The sequence below is a fragment of the Amphiura filiformis genome, chromosome 9 (assembly GCF_039555335.1).
Source record: "Amphiura filiformis chromosome 9, Afil_fr2py, whole genome shotgun sequence".
In the NCBI taxonomy this organism is placed as follows: domain Eukaryota; kingdom Metazoa; phylum Echinodermata; class Ophiuroidea; order Amphilepidida; family Amphiuridae; genus Amphiura; species Amphiura filiformis.
Genome location: NC_092636.1, coordinates 33,384,812 through 33,400,367, shown reverse-complemented (window position 1 = coordinate 33,400,367; position 15,556 = coordinate 33,384,812).

Sequence of the window (15,556 nt, the reverse complement as noted above, 5' to 3'; positions counted from 1 at the left end):
GTCAGCAAGACGGCAATTATGCATGATGGAGGGAACAAGAGTAGGCTATAATAGTGTTTCACTGATTACTCTGGGTGATCGATATGAGAAAAAGTTCACGATAAAAACAACATTTGTACACCACAAAAGAACAGCTATGAATTAGAATGTTTATTATTCAGTACTGTACAATAATAGTTTTTCACATATAATTTGCATCGTTCGTGTAATGTATCAACTTAATGGAGAGAAAACATCGGATTTCTGCAGGATATACACACACATTATACAGGTAGATAGGAGCAGAATTCAGCATACTTGATTTACTTCAAATCAAATTGCTTGTGACTTCAATGTATAGCTGAATCCAATTTCACGTATTCCTACACCTTAATGGCTGCCAAAGTTACTTTAACTGCCAAAGTTACTCTATTTTTGGACCTTACTCCTACCCCTGACTGCACTGCAAAATATTTTTCACCCCCAAGATTTAATTTTCACCCCATGTATTTGGATTTTCTGCAAGCTCAGGAGTGAAAAACATGGGAAAACAACCCCGACTTTCGGGCCTTAATGCTACCCCTGCTTTCTAATGTTGATGCTCGACATGTGTCATGTGTGCATTTTATGATACTAGCGGTCACCCGTCTTTCGCGGTTCGTAAAATAAATGCAATTTTACAAATGCATCATCACCAATCTCCGAGTTTTTATTGTGAACAATTTTACCAACTCCCTAATTTATTACCGATTGATCAGTCGTTTCATTTAATTCATTTAAATCAATTTCTTCTTTGTTTCCCCCCCCCCTCCGTGTTGTCCCCTATCCTCCTGTTCTTTCCACTGTTCCCCCTTAATCTCACATCCCTGTTCTCCGTCTTATCAGCTCTGCCTCTTATCTGTCCCTAGTATCATGGTTTTAGTACTTCTTCCTATTTGTGAATGTGAAACATAAAATATAGGCCTACAATTTTTTTAATCAGTATAAGTAGGTCCTATGCTCAAGAAATTTATAACGGCTATTAATTTGTATTTTTGCCATGTTCGCAAAGTTTCATGGTCACCCATGCATCGCGGATTGCTAAATAATACCGTTTACCCATGGCACCCATACACTCCCCCGACTCTCCTCAGTCCTCACTCATTGTGATTTTCCCGTGTTTATTATTCCCACTTGCTTTAGAGGCAGCGTGTTGATACGCGATGTCACGAGAATGACGAGATGATTTAAATTAAATGATACACGCTTTTTTGATGCGGGCGTGTTGATACGAAGACACAAGATATTTTCGTTTGACGCGATGTAGTTGTTAGGGGAACATAGTAACTGATGCTCACTATTTTGAGGTCCCTGGATATTTTTAGTGGTATTTTAACTATTTTTGCTAATTTTTAGACTTAAATCACTAAGATTTAAACAAATGAGGTGATTACAAAATGTATGCAGCGTAAGTAACTCGGTGAATGATTAGGTTTGCAAAAGTGAAATTTGCAATTGCATCACCACCGTTCGAGTTTTTATCACGAAAAGTTTTGCAACTCTGTAATTTATAATAGGTATTCATTCATAGCACATCGCCAGTGCACGCCCCCCACACACACACAAACATGACAAATGATCATACATGTACGAAATCATCATCATGGGAATCGGAACTTTTAACATGTTTAATGTTGACACGTCAAGTACACCCAGATACAAACCAGCAAAAACTGTTATAAATATTCCTACATTCCAAAAACACTGGTAGACTGGAATGCCATACCGGAACACATAACCTCAATCGAGGACAAAAACAAGTTAAAGGCCTAAAGGCAGCAGTAACTCAGTATTACGTCAACACTAAGTAACCAAGCTGTGCACCGTCCTGCTAGTTTGGCTCCCGCAAGGGGGTGTTTAGCAGTACAACAACTAGCCCGAAACATCATGGCCCTGTTCCTTCCTCACTAGGGCCATGAATGCCGTACGTACGTAAAAACGGGGCACTGTGAACTCACGTCGCGGTGATGACGTCACACTCCTGACGGCATCTATTTATAGGAAGAATTCAAAACACGGCGACGATAACAGTCACAAGTCTGGTCATTTACATCCTGACCTCAAATGTGCTCAAAATTTACAAACATGCACCAAATATGTTTTGTTTTAAAGTCTCATCTTCACGTGAGGAATGGTAAAAGGAAGTGGTATTTATATAAGAAAAAGTGGTATTTTATGTGTACCCTGGACCAGATATGATCAGGAGTCTCAGACCTTCGTACGGAGACGAACAGTGGAAATCATAGTGACGGAGGTGTGAATACCTCGGCCTATACAACAACCAGAACCAGAACTGTATGACGGCTGAATACAAGTAGACATATGATGAGGAGGTGCGATATCGTCGGGATCGATTAGGAGATTATCATCCAGGCCGCGACAAATTTTATTTTTTAGCTTGCCCGATCGGGCAGGCAATATCCAAAAATTGGTTGCCCGAAATTGCCCGAAATTAACCCATATTCCCGGCAACAATTGTTGACAAAGTCACATACCGTACTCATCATGCAGTGCAGTGCATAGTACCGTAAGTGTGCCGAATTTGGCAGTTTCATTGACGTCATGATATTTGCACGAAACAGGTTCTATAATTGGCCAAACTTCCAATACGTCACGTAACGGCATGATGTTCATTAGCATATATACATGTATATGTCTGCAAGTCTGGTGTGGGATACGAGTGCCCAGCTTAAATTTGAGTTCCATTTCAAGAAGTTTTCTACTTTGTTTTGACGCTTTTTTTACTTCTGTGAACACGCCAAGTTGGACAGAAATACTCCATTTTAAATCATCAAGCTTTAATTGGTTTAACTTTAGACTTGCCCGATCTGGCACAGCTCTTCAGAGTTTTAATTGCCCGACAAAAAATGTGATTGCCCCGGGCCATCGGACAGGCGATTTGTCGCAGCCTGTTATCATCCCTCTTATCCCAGTGAGAATAAGCGCGAGGAGCTATAATTAAAGACAGAGATGAAAAGAATTTATCGCGTCTGACGTCATCTGTCAATCAAATTCGAGCACGGTTTGTTTACAAGTGTCGTGAAGTTGACTTGGTGAACGCGGCGGTATAACCGGGCGCCCTTGTTGTTAATTTTGCAGGTCTTCGAACATGCAAACCATCTCAAACGTTAGGTCTTTATAGTAGGAAACTTTCTTTGGCGAAGGCACCATGTCAACAATGCCTAGAAAAGCTGCTTTTTGCCTTGTAAAAGTACGTAATTTTTCGCCATTTGCTGTTATTCCTTATTTCTCCGATCAGCACCAGATAGATCGGTCTTCCTTTTACGCGCTATTAACCTGTGTAAACCAATCAACTTGTCAAGGATCGTAACTGACAGTGACATCAGATGCGATAAATTCTTTTTATCTCTGTCTTTAATTATAGGTGCTTCCTTTACCGCCTTGTGCTGTAGGTATGAGAGGGAAACGTCAGTTAACACATTTGCTAGTCAGCCAAAATGGCCTAAATCGGCAATATAAATTTACATTAAAATTTAAAAGAACCACTGCGCTTGCTCGACAAGGAAACCTACATAAATATGTTGTCTATACTTCACTTGACCCAAATATATGATTTTTTTTTGGTGATGAGAGACTCGCACATGGAATTTCAGAGGGATTTTGATAGCAGTTCCATTAAAAAAAAGCTGCTATCGTCATTAGACTAAGATCTAGAAACACCCCCGAAATGCTTTTTTTTTGGGAATTTTGCTATAGCTAAAATATTAAATTCTCGATCATGAGAGCCAACTTGGGTACGCACAGGTATTTGCGTTGAGCGTACTACGCATATACAGGCGTAGTCCTGGCAATGAATATTTCTTGCGTAAATCCAATGGTTCCAACGTGGGCATCATGATGATAGTCTCCTACACAACCAGATTGTGTCGGCCTGACGTTCATCGATCCTAATCGCTAAAGTGAGGACAGCGTGAGCTCTCACCCGCGTAAGAGTCTGTTCGACAAAGGCGATTGTGAATAAGGATGATTGACAGCGCCGTATATTGGGTGGAGCCATTATGCCCATATTAGGTGCATATATTACGGCATGGCAGCAGACAGGTTGCGCTGGCCACTGACCCTGACTGTTCATCACATAGACAGAACGTGACCTGGGTACATGTACAAAGCAGGGGATGCGACTGCGAGCCGCCATTTTGACACGTGGTATCTACTCTTCAGAAAAATTACTTTTGTTGACGTTTTATATCAAACAATTTTCGATAACGGATTTCTACTAGGATTTCAATTTTTTATTAAAGGTACATGTAGTTTTGAGGAATAACACAGGATGTTTTGAGTTTTATTACAACTGAACTGGTGGTGTAGGAAGGTGAGTGAATTCGTGAATGAGGCCGGGGACTGAGGTTTTGTTGTTTCAACGATCCGATAGTAGGATACTAAACGTAGGCTAAAATGTCTAATTACGCCATTCATTCGCCATGTTGACATGAAAACATTAGCTGCTGCGAGGTCAGTGTCGTTGAATTCGTGGAGAGCGTGGCGCAATGGTTAGGGTACTTGCCTTTAGCGCATGGGGTCCCGGTTCGATTCCCGGCGGTGGCGATTTGCTGGGTATTGACTTGGAAAAAAAAAAAGTCTGAAATTGATTGGCAACTTCTGTAGATTAAATTCAGACTTCCGCTCTCCCCATGGTTCATTTAGAATTGGGTAAATGAATCATGAAAGTACTCTGTCCTTCGGAGGGGACGTTAAGCTGTCGGTCCCGTGTACAGAGAGCCATACCTGTGCATGTATCTCGCAGCCAGTTTCGAAAAGAGTAGGCTGTTCCCAACCCGTCCTGGTGTTCAAATGGACCCCAATGGAAATAAGCTTTAATAGAGGCTTTCTAGGGTTATCCAGGGTTGTCAAAACCCGAACAAATCAAATTAAAAAAAAACCCTAAATTCCTATCAGGATATTCTGATTTCACTTATTTATAATGTGTACGAATGTGCTCCATACAAACTCAAAAGTATAATGAATGCAAGGTGTTACTGCTGACAATAGAAACATTGTTGCAAAGTCATTAAAAACAGGTATGTACTACAGGCGTTCTTTCCCTGAAACGTGATACAGGCTAGTAAGTAGGTATGCCAGGCAAACCTTAGTTAACACATTTGCTAGTCAGCCAAATTCGCCGACAGTGTCAATGCATATTTACATCGAAATTTAAAACAACTGGCCGAAGAAGGAAACCTATATAAATATGTTTTCTATACTTCACTTGACCCAAATATATGATTCTTTATGGTGATAAGACAATCACACATGGAATTTTAGAGGGATTTTGATAGCAGTTCCATTAAAAAAAAGCTGCTATCACAAAGAGACTAAGATCTTTGACAAGATGTAACTTTGCTACGGAAAGTGCTATGAAAAAAAGGTTTTCAGTTTTGATTTTGTTTACTCAAGGGCTTTAATTTGATATATAAAATGATACAGTTTGATGGCAAATTTGAATTCACCTAGCATGCTAGCATAGGCTATACGGAAACAGGACGGTTCGCACCCTTTCAATTTCGGACCTGCACTTTCGCCTCTTTCAATTTCGCACCTGCACTTTCGCTTCTTTTTAAACCGCGGGTAATGTGCTGCTGTTGATTGATGATGCACGATCGATCGCTTCAACTCCCGGGCGGTACAGTGGGGTGTTGTATGTGTATAGTATTGGTTGACTTTTGAGTGTTGATTGTCTGTGTTTGCAGTACCGGTACTGGGTCCAGCGTGTACAAAAGCAAATAGTATGTTGATGGACTCTCCGGTTCGATTGAATTTAATAGGCCTATATTATTACGATCTAAATGTGCTTCGACTAAAGATTGGTATTCGTTATGTTTTTGATTTGTTATTTTGTTTTACTTAGGCCTATTTTATTTTATTTCATTTCTATTTTATTTTATTTTAAGCCTATTAATTATTTCATTATATTATTATTATTATTATTATTATTATTATTATTATTATTATTATATTAATTATTATTATATTATTGTTATTAGAATTATGTTACCTTATTAGTAGTTTATAATAGGCTATATAATTTAGTATTCAATTATTTATGGCCTATAAAGTATAACATTTCTAGGGCCTAATATTGATATGGCCAAAAATATGATGGCTTATAATTTATAATTTTATCCCATCTTTATGTTGTCGAATTGATCTTCTTTGACATGACACTAATGGAAAAAAAAAAAATTTAGCAAATTTCTCAAAGACAAATGCGCACAAGCAAAACAAATGCCTGCAGCAGCTTTATGCGATAATGCTGTGCCGACTTTCACCACCTTTCTTCACCGCTGAGTATTAGCTGCCACTAGTACGCCAAAGCGCCGGGCGTGACATGGGTTCAATCAATGCAATGGTAGCCTACGGTGACTAGGCAGTAGCACGATATAGATCCCAGAACACACCGCATCGGATCGATTACTTGACAAGTCTCCGGCCACGCGCCGCGTGATTGTATAAAGTGTGACTCCTTCAACCCATTATGTAATGAATGACTTACGCGAAAGCGCCGGGTATGGTGTGGGTCCAATCAATGGTAGGGTACCGTAAACAGACACGCTTAAAAGTGCCATATGCCTCTTGACGCACGATCGTAAAAATATTATTAATCAGGAAAGTTTTCTGTTCGCTTTAATGAGAAATGTAAATAATGAACCAAATGTTTTAACTTTTATGTCTTTTAATGAATGATGTATTTTGTCTGTGTTCTTAATTAATTTAATATATATTTCTACAAGTGTTACGTAAATTGTATAAAACAAAGAAATGTAAATACTTTTAATGAATTTTGATATATTTGATGTATGATTTTTTGATGTTTATGCACATTTATGTTTTTAAAAAATTCTTACATAATAGGCTTATGTATAATTCTACAAATTGTTATGTATATTGTTTTTATGACACAGAGCCCCTGTAATAGCAGATTTATCTGAAAGGTAGCCCTGTATAAATATGGTTTTAATAAATAACATAAAGTAAATAAACAAATTTGTGGAAAATGCTATCCAATTCTGCATTGTAAATGATTGACATTTATGTGTTCATGATTCATTTTGTTTACTGGCCTGTCAATCACGGACTCATTATGACGATGCTTTATTAACACCACGGCACATCTTATATCTTAATCTGCTAAATATGCCGACAATTTTAAGGCGGGATGTTTGAACTCAAGATGTCAATAATGTAATATAGCATCTATTTCTGAGATAATAAAGATCGTGTAAAGGAGATGAATTTCTTTCTTTCTTTTTCTTTTCTTTTTCCTTTTTTTTCGTTTTTATAGTGCCCTTTTTCTTCTTTTTTTTAATCAAGAAAGCTGCTTTGTCTTTTGAACCCTGTTTTGTTTTTGGATGTTGCTGCACATAATAAACAGTTTTACACAATCAATTTATTTCTATAAATTAGATTTGTTCAGTTCATCTTAATTTCTTTGGATAAAAAATCTTATTCCCAAAATTTCAGTTGATTCCGATTTTGCATTTAAATGCGAGTTATGCATGACTATGTGTATTACACTGCTCCATAGGCCACTGTTGTAATTTCGTTCTGGTACACCAGAACGTAATTCAAAATTGACGATATTTTTGCTAGACTTAATTAAATCTGCAAGAATTATTTTTGGACATAAACATTATGTAGCCAGAGGTTTCCAGTGGTATAAAAATCTCAATTTTTTTGATAAAAGTGAGGGGATAATAATAATAATAATAATAATAATAACTTTATTTATACACGGTAAAACATGTTCAATACAATATTGATCTTCCACATGTCCGTGTTTATATTAAAACATTACTAAAATATAAAATATAAAAGTTTGTTAAAAGATAATTATAATGCAAAATGTACATATAGACTAATACAATATTTCACTAAGAGACAAAAAATTTATAATAAATGAATATGATAAAAATAATCTGCATTCATCCTCATATCATTGTTATTCTTCTTCTTATTATTATTATTATCATATTATTATCATTATATTATATTATTAAATAAATAAATATGTTTTGTGTTACTCCCCCATTGGACGTTGTGTCATACTTTCATTGTTTTTAATTTTATCCATTGCTTGTTGACACTTGTATCCTTTTTGGATCCATCCTTTGGTCGTCAGTTGGAACAAATTTTCACTGTTTTTATACATATTATAATTAATAATTAAATATAAATTTATTATTATTATTACTATTTATTATTATTACAATTTTATCATTGAATTCTAATTATTTCATTATTTTGGGTAAGCCTGCTGCTAAAATATCTGGCCTGTAATATATACTGAGAAAAAAAAATCGTTCCTCTATTTTGTTATAAAATATCCTTTCTTTCCTTCCTTCCCGGGTTTATCATGACTTAATAAGTGCATGCCCGACGGCCCAGCACTATAAACATACTACGCCGCACCGCCGGGAGTTCAAGCAATCGATCGTGCAGCAAATTATGCTACTTTTTTGAGCAGCTTATCGATAAATAATTCCACGAATGTGAGCACGATATTTTGAAAATGTATGCAGTGGAATGTGGTTAAAAAAATGACTTATAAATTTTGTTTGGCAGTCGGGAAATTAACTGTAGTAAAATTTGACTCCTCAGTTGTTGGAAATTCTTTCTTGGAACAAATAAAATATATTTTGTTTGAAATAAGTCAAATAAAAAATTGTTTATATTACGTTGCTAAATATGTATTGCATTGTTCGAATTGTCTATGGATTTTCAATGGAAAATAAGAAATAGCAAAATATCAGTAACATCCCAGTTTGCCGTAACCCCCACCATGGTCCATATAGGGGTTCTTTTCACGCTGAACACGATGACGCTATTCACGACATGCGATACTCAATCGTTTAGCCCGAAGAGCATGTTAAAAAGGTTTTCAGTGTTGGCTTTCTATACTCAAGGGCTTTAATTTGATATATAAAATGATGCAGTTTGATGGCAAATTTGAATTCACCTGGCATACCTAGTGTATGCATCAATATGAGGAAGGCTTCCGAATTTGGCATCTCCTGTTACGTGAACTGAAAAGACTAGTCTTTTTGTCATAGCACTTTCGGTAGCAAAGTTACATCTAGTCAAAGATTGACTTTCATCATACACTGCCTTACTACAGTACGGGCGCACAGAGTTTTTACGAGACATACTTACTTGTCCCGCAATAACGGGAATTCTTTTACCAACCGGACTTTGCTGTCCTGCAATATCGGGAAATCCTGTCATAACGAGACATTATGTTTTTAACATGCCCATCCCGGTACCCCAGGTCAACATAAAAAGTGGTAACCATGTGTGTTCTTCCTTTTTCAAAACCCCCCTTTTCACTGATTTTTCATTGATTTTACCCCTTTTTTGCCAAATCACTGACAAAATCAGGGTAAAAAAATACCCCTTTTCAAGGTTTTCAATGAGAAGATTTCCAGACACCCCTTTTCAATGACTCCAAATATTTTAATATATTAAGTACAAAATGTGCAAGTATGAACATTACTTTGATGGAGGCTGAAGACTCGGGCTGAAGACATCGATCGAACGAACCTGTGAAATACCCCTTTTTAAAAAAATTTCGCGGAGACAATGCTCAGAATACCCCCTTTTTTCGCGATTTCGCGGTCCGCGATTTCAGTCAACAAAATACCCCTTTTCTGCGAAATTTAGAACACACATGGTTACCACTTTTTATGTTGACCTGGGGTACCGGGATGCCCATTCGGTGTTGTTTTTCCATATTAACCACCAAATTATGCACTATTTTAAGATCATACAAGTTTGTACATACCTTAAAGAGCTACGATCTCAAGCAGACCTCGACTTCTTGCTACAATTAGCGTTTAAAACCCGAGTAAACAGCCGGCTCCGAGCGATTACATATGCGTGCATCTGGCGAACATGAAATTAATCAATGAAGTCTATTAGTGCTGGGCAATGTTTGATATACATGACATCGAGCTTTAATTAGCTTGTAAGGGACCGTTCACAAATACTTGTTAGGGGGGCCTGATGCAAAATAATTTTATCGCGAAAATTTTTCGGGGCCCCCCTTTTCAGACCTCAAAAATTTCAGGCCTCCTTCCTTTTTGACATGAAAATTATGGGTCAACCCCATAGAAAAGCATATAAACTCTATTTTCCCCAGGTGGTGGCCGCATTGCATTCTCTAAATTCAGTAAATTTTCATCGTCAACCGTGTAATTGAATGGGATTATTTTGAAATTTTAAAACGCTTGAAATATCACAAACAAATAGGCCTATGTTGATCAATAATATAAATACAAGCTAAAACCATTGGGGTTCGATAATGAACCCCACAAAACTAACTGACTATATTGGAAAATTCCATACGGCCGGGCGGTTTCACAAGTTGCCGGCTCGATCATGTCATCCGCCGCCTGATTTTCCCAGGAAAATTTGTGGTCATTTTTTTGAGGGCCCCCTAAGGCCCCTCTTTTTCATCACGTCCCCCCCCCCCCCTAACAAGTGTTTGTGAACGGTCCCTAATGGGCGAGCAAGCCCTAGAAAGGGTATTCACGGTGGGGCCAGTGAGGTCCAGGGGTGCGGGCACTCCAACTTTGGAGGTGACGCGTAAGGACAATTATACCAAAGAATTCTGGCAGTTTAGCTCAGTTTGTCAAGAAGATTCGCCAGGATTGAGGAGGAGTACCAGATCTCAAAGTGCATGAACAACAAAATTCTTAGTACCAACACAGAGAAGGCTGACACGCTCAGCGACCAATAGGCCTACAGCAGTGTTCAAGTTTCACAAAGAAGGGTACTACCATCCCAAATCTTACCAGTAGCGACATTCCTTCTATCAAGAAGCTGATCATTATTCGGGAAGAAGGGGTAGGCCTACTTAAGCAACTTCAGAACCTTAATCCAAATAAGGCATCTGGGCCTGACGGCATGCATTCCAGCATGGCTACTCAAGATCACGGCGATCGAATTGACACATATTCATTAAATTCTTCCAAGAGACCCTTGATAAAGAGGAGATTCCACATCAGTGGTGTGAAGCCAACATCAGTGCAATATACAAAAAGGGAGAGAAATCAAAGCTTGAAAACTACAGACCTGTGCTGTCTCATTGACCAGCATTACGTGCAAGATCATCGAACACATCAACCATGCTCATGTAGGCCCGGGCCACTTGGAACAGAGCAGTATTTCTAGTCGACAAGCAGCATGGGTTCCGTGCTCAACAAATCCTGACTTTAAATGACCTGAGCTGACCAAGTGCATGCATCGAAAGAGGTGAAATCACGCGTAAACGCCAAAGCGTTCGAAAAGGTGCCACATGAACGCCTCCTCGAGAAACTTATGGCATCAGGGATGACATTCACAGATGAGTGCCGTATAGTAACACACTTTCTCACCAGACGCGCACAGAGAGTGGACTGTGAAGGAGAGGCTCCAGAGCCGAAAAATGTGACTGTACTTCAAGGCACAGTTATACTGGACCATTGTGGATCTTTATACTCTTCATCAACGACCTGCCTGCAAACCTCATCAGTACAGCAAGGTTGTTTGCAGATGATTGTGTGCAACAAATATTCACCTGAGGAGTTGACAGTTTTGCAAAATGATCTGACAAAACTTCAAGAATGGCAAGACAAATGTGGCATGAAATTCAACCCCAGCTCTGTAATGCATGACCACTCTAAAGACAGACCAAAGATGAGATACACCTTCTGTGGGGAAGAACTCCAACAAGTGGTCATCCCACGGTATCTAGGTGTCCGAAGAATATCAAGACGACAGTCTCCAAGACACAAGCAGGATCTTGGGCTTTCTCAAGAGAAACATCTGGTTTGCATCATCAGGAAACTATAAGGTAACAGCCTATACTATGCTGGTTAGACCCATCTTAAAATATGTTTCCTGCGTATGCATGTATGGGATCCATACAGAAGAGGAGACAAGATAGGCCTACTTCTGGAGAGAATCCAGCGAAAAGCAGAAGTTCTGCTTGAAAGACTGCGAGCAGCGCAGCATTGTAACAAAAATGCTAGAGAAGCTTGAGTGGAAACCTTAAGAACGAGTGCATCGAAAGTCATCAGTGAACGACTAAGTCGCAATCGACAGGGAGGACATGATCACCGTGTCAACGGAATTCAGAACTAGGGGTAGTCACCAGCTCCTTTGCTATTCTAAAAATGTATAGGGCCTACTTTTATCCCCTTCGTACATACTGTGTACAATTGTACCAAACACCATGTGCACAATTGTGCATTCATATGCTATCCTCCAGTGCAGAGCGCCCTCGCCTAACTGAATGTCACTTTTCATAATCTAAGAGGGCATCACCCACTACAGCACGTTGCCAGAAGACATGTTAATTTTATATGAAATATCATTGTGGACAAGCTAAATTCTAGTCAGGGGGTTAGTGTAAGACCTGTAGAAAACATGGAAAACTATTTTTGATCAAATGCTTCAAACATATGTGATATAGAATTTTTTTTAAATGGTGTGTACAATTGTACACAGTGTGTCTCACCTTGTAAATATAAGACTAATACAGTGTGACTAATCTTATCAATATATAGGAGTTATTTAGTATACTTTGTACATCATTATAAGTTATTTTTAACTCTTTTGTCAATACTTCCATTCAGTTTATAATTTGCTCTGGATGCATTTTTTGGAAAAACCACTATATAATAGGCCTATTATTACAGAGATAGTTAAGACTTAGGTCGTTGATGGGCCCGAAAATGGATCGTGTAGAGTGGAGTAACAAAATTAGTCTCAGAAATCAAGTGTATTAAGTGTGATGTCTTTTTCGGTCTTTCCAAAGACACCTACAAACACGGACATATGAAGGCAACAGAAAAAAGAAACAAAGGGTTCAAGTTTGTTGCTTCATTATGTTACCAAGTTTTACTGAATTTTTTGGAAAGAAAACAGGGGGGCATAAAATTTTGATGACCAAAATGAAGGGAGTCACAAGATGACCACAGATATAGTGTGCAGTTATTAAAACAAGACTGATTTCAATACAATTTTCTAGCCTGTTAATAGGGGTTAAGTTGCATCGGTGGTGGATGGGGGTCATAATTTTTTTTGCCGAAATAGGGGGTCGCAATTTTATTGACGCCGACTTTTTGTAAATTTTGGACCCCCCCCTTCCGAAGAAAATGATAGCCCCCTTACGTGCCACCAACTTCAAAAAAATCTAAGTAGGCCTAAACATTAACATAACACATTAAAATGTCCTATAAATCAAATCACGCCGACTATATTTCTCTATTGACATGATTAGCTATGATTGCGCAATAATTTGTATATCAACGTGTGGAATAAAAATGCGTGTTTTTAGAATGATTATCCACTTAACAATCACTGTGGCATACTTGTGCATGAAACCGTAAATAAAAATCCAAACATATTCATTGATGCTTTATATAAAATGGCCTTCAAAATACAACCGTTTTGTTATGAAATCATTTATACTTCACTCACAGAAGAATATGATAGAAGCCCGGGGATGAAATGGGCAACCGTAAATATTGCAGTTAAAACGCGCGTTTACACAACTTTGGCAGATGCAGCAGTGAAAGTAGCTAAAAGACTGAAACGACTGAGGATCATAATAACTAATCATTATGGTAAGCATGAATCATATCGTTAATTTCAATGTTTAGGCCTATTCAGACTGTGGCGGAACGCATGTCTTCAAGCTTTCTCTGGCCTCGTGGCCGTCTCCACTCCGATATATATCGACGTCCCAATATAGTGGAGAATAGCAGTCTGAGCAGCAACCTCGGACTAAGTTGAAGACTGATTAGATCTATAGAGACTGATTATTCACTGATACATATTTCATAGTAGAATGATCCGTCAACTTCATTGAAAGGGGGTGTGCATGGGTAGCGGGGGTGGGGTGTAGGTGTTGGGTGGGGGTGTGTGTGTGAGGATCCTGAATCAGTGGCGTAGAATACATGCACGCGAAGCGCTAAAAATGGCACTTAGGCTAAAATGGTCAAATATAACTTGGTCATGAACCCACAACATGTGGGGGGGATGATTGTATTGACCATGGCCTGTCAAAATGGTGGGTCATTTGACACCGCCCGGGGTAATACTAACTTGACTAGGCCTACTCTTTGACCCACCGTGACACCCCTTGACCAGCCATATTAACCTTTGACTCACCATGACACCTCAGTCATGACCCACCATGACACTCCTTGATGATCCATGATAGCCTTGACCCGCTATGATACCCCTTGAATCACCATTACCCACCTCTGATTACCCACAGTACCATAGTTCATGATCAAACTGACGTATTTATAGTAATATAGTATTGCTTAAGGGCTGGGGTATGAGCGTTTGGACAGTATTTATTGTGGGACATTAGAGCACATCAGACATATCGAATTGCATTCTGAATACGAAGAATGTCATTCTGATATCAAATAATTTTGATTTTTGAAATTCGCAATTTAATACACATTTTATGGCAAATCATTAAAAATTGATATTTTGATATTTAACAGTACTTGAAGTAAACTTTATAAATCTGATGATTTATACTTAAAGTGTATGTAGGTGGGATGAAAAGCCGACGATCAATTGAAAATTTTGACCTTTCGTATTGAAGATATGGATTTTTTCCCAAAACACCAAACAAAATTAGGTCTTTTTGGGAAAAAAATCCATATCTTCAATATGAAAGGTCAAAATTTTCAATTGACCGTCGGCTTTTCCTCCCTGCTACATACACTTTAAGAATATGTCATTAGATTTATATAATTTACTTCGAGGACTGTATTATATCAAAATTTGCAAAATATCAAATTTTTATAATTTGTCATAAAATTTGTATTATATTGTGATTTTCAAAAATGAAAATTATTTGATATCAGAAAGACATGCTTCGTATTCAGAATGCAATTCGATAGGTCTGAGGTGCTCTCATGTCCCACAAAAAATACTGTCGAAACGCAATAAACGCTCATTTTAGATCCCTTAGCATGGGAGAAATGTGGGGAAAATAAGGACCCACATTTTATGATTTTTCTAATACCTATTTATTTAACTATTATCATGATTTATAGGTGTATACGACCCCCAGGTTTGTTTTATTGTAGGCCTATTACTTTAAAAAAAACCCAAATAGGCCTACACCTTGTTACCCAAAGACACGAAAGTGGCCTCAAAATGAGCTGTTCACTACTTTACACAATAATTATTGGATATCTTCGCTTGGACCACCGATTTTTTAGATAGATACTCAGATATATTAGGCCTACTTAGTAGGCCTACTATAGTAGGCCTAGATAGGCATACAATACAAAATTACAGGTTTCAGTACAATCTGACATTCCAGGGATCCTTTATTTCTTCATTCATTCAACAATTCATTCATTCAACAATTCATTCATTCCCCGGATTCATTCATTCAACAATAATTCATTCATTCATTCATTAATTCATTCATTCATTTTCATTTATTTCATTCATTATTCGTTCATTTCATTTCATTTCATTTCATTTCAGTACATTTCATTTCATT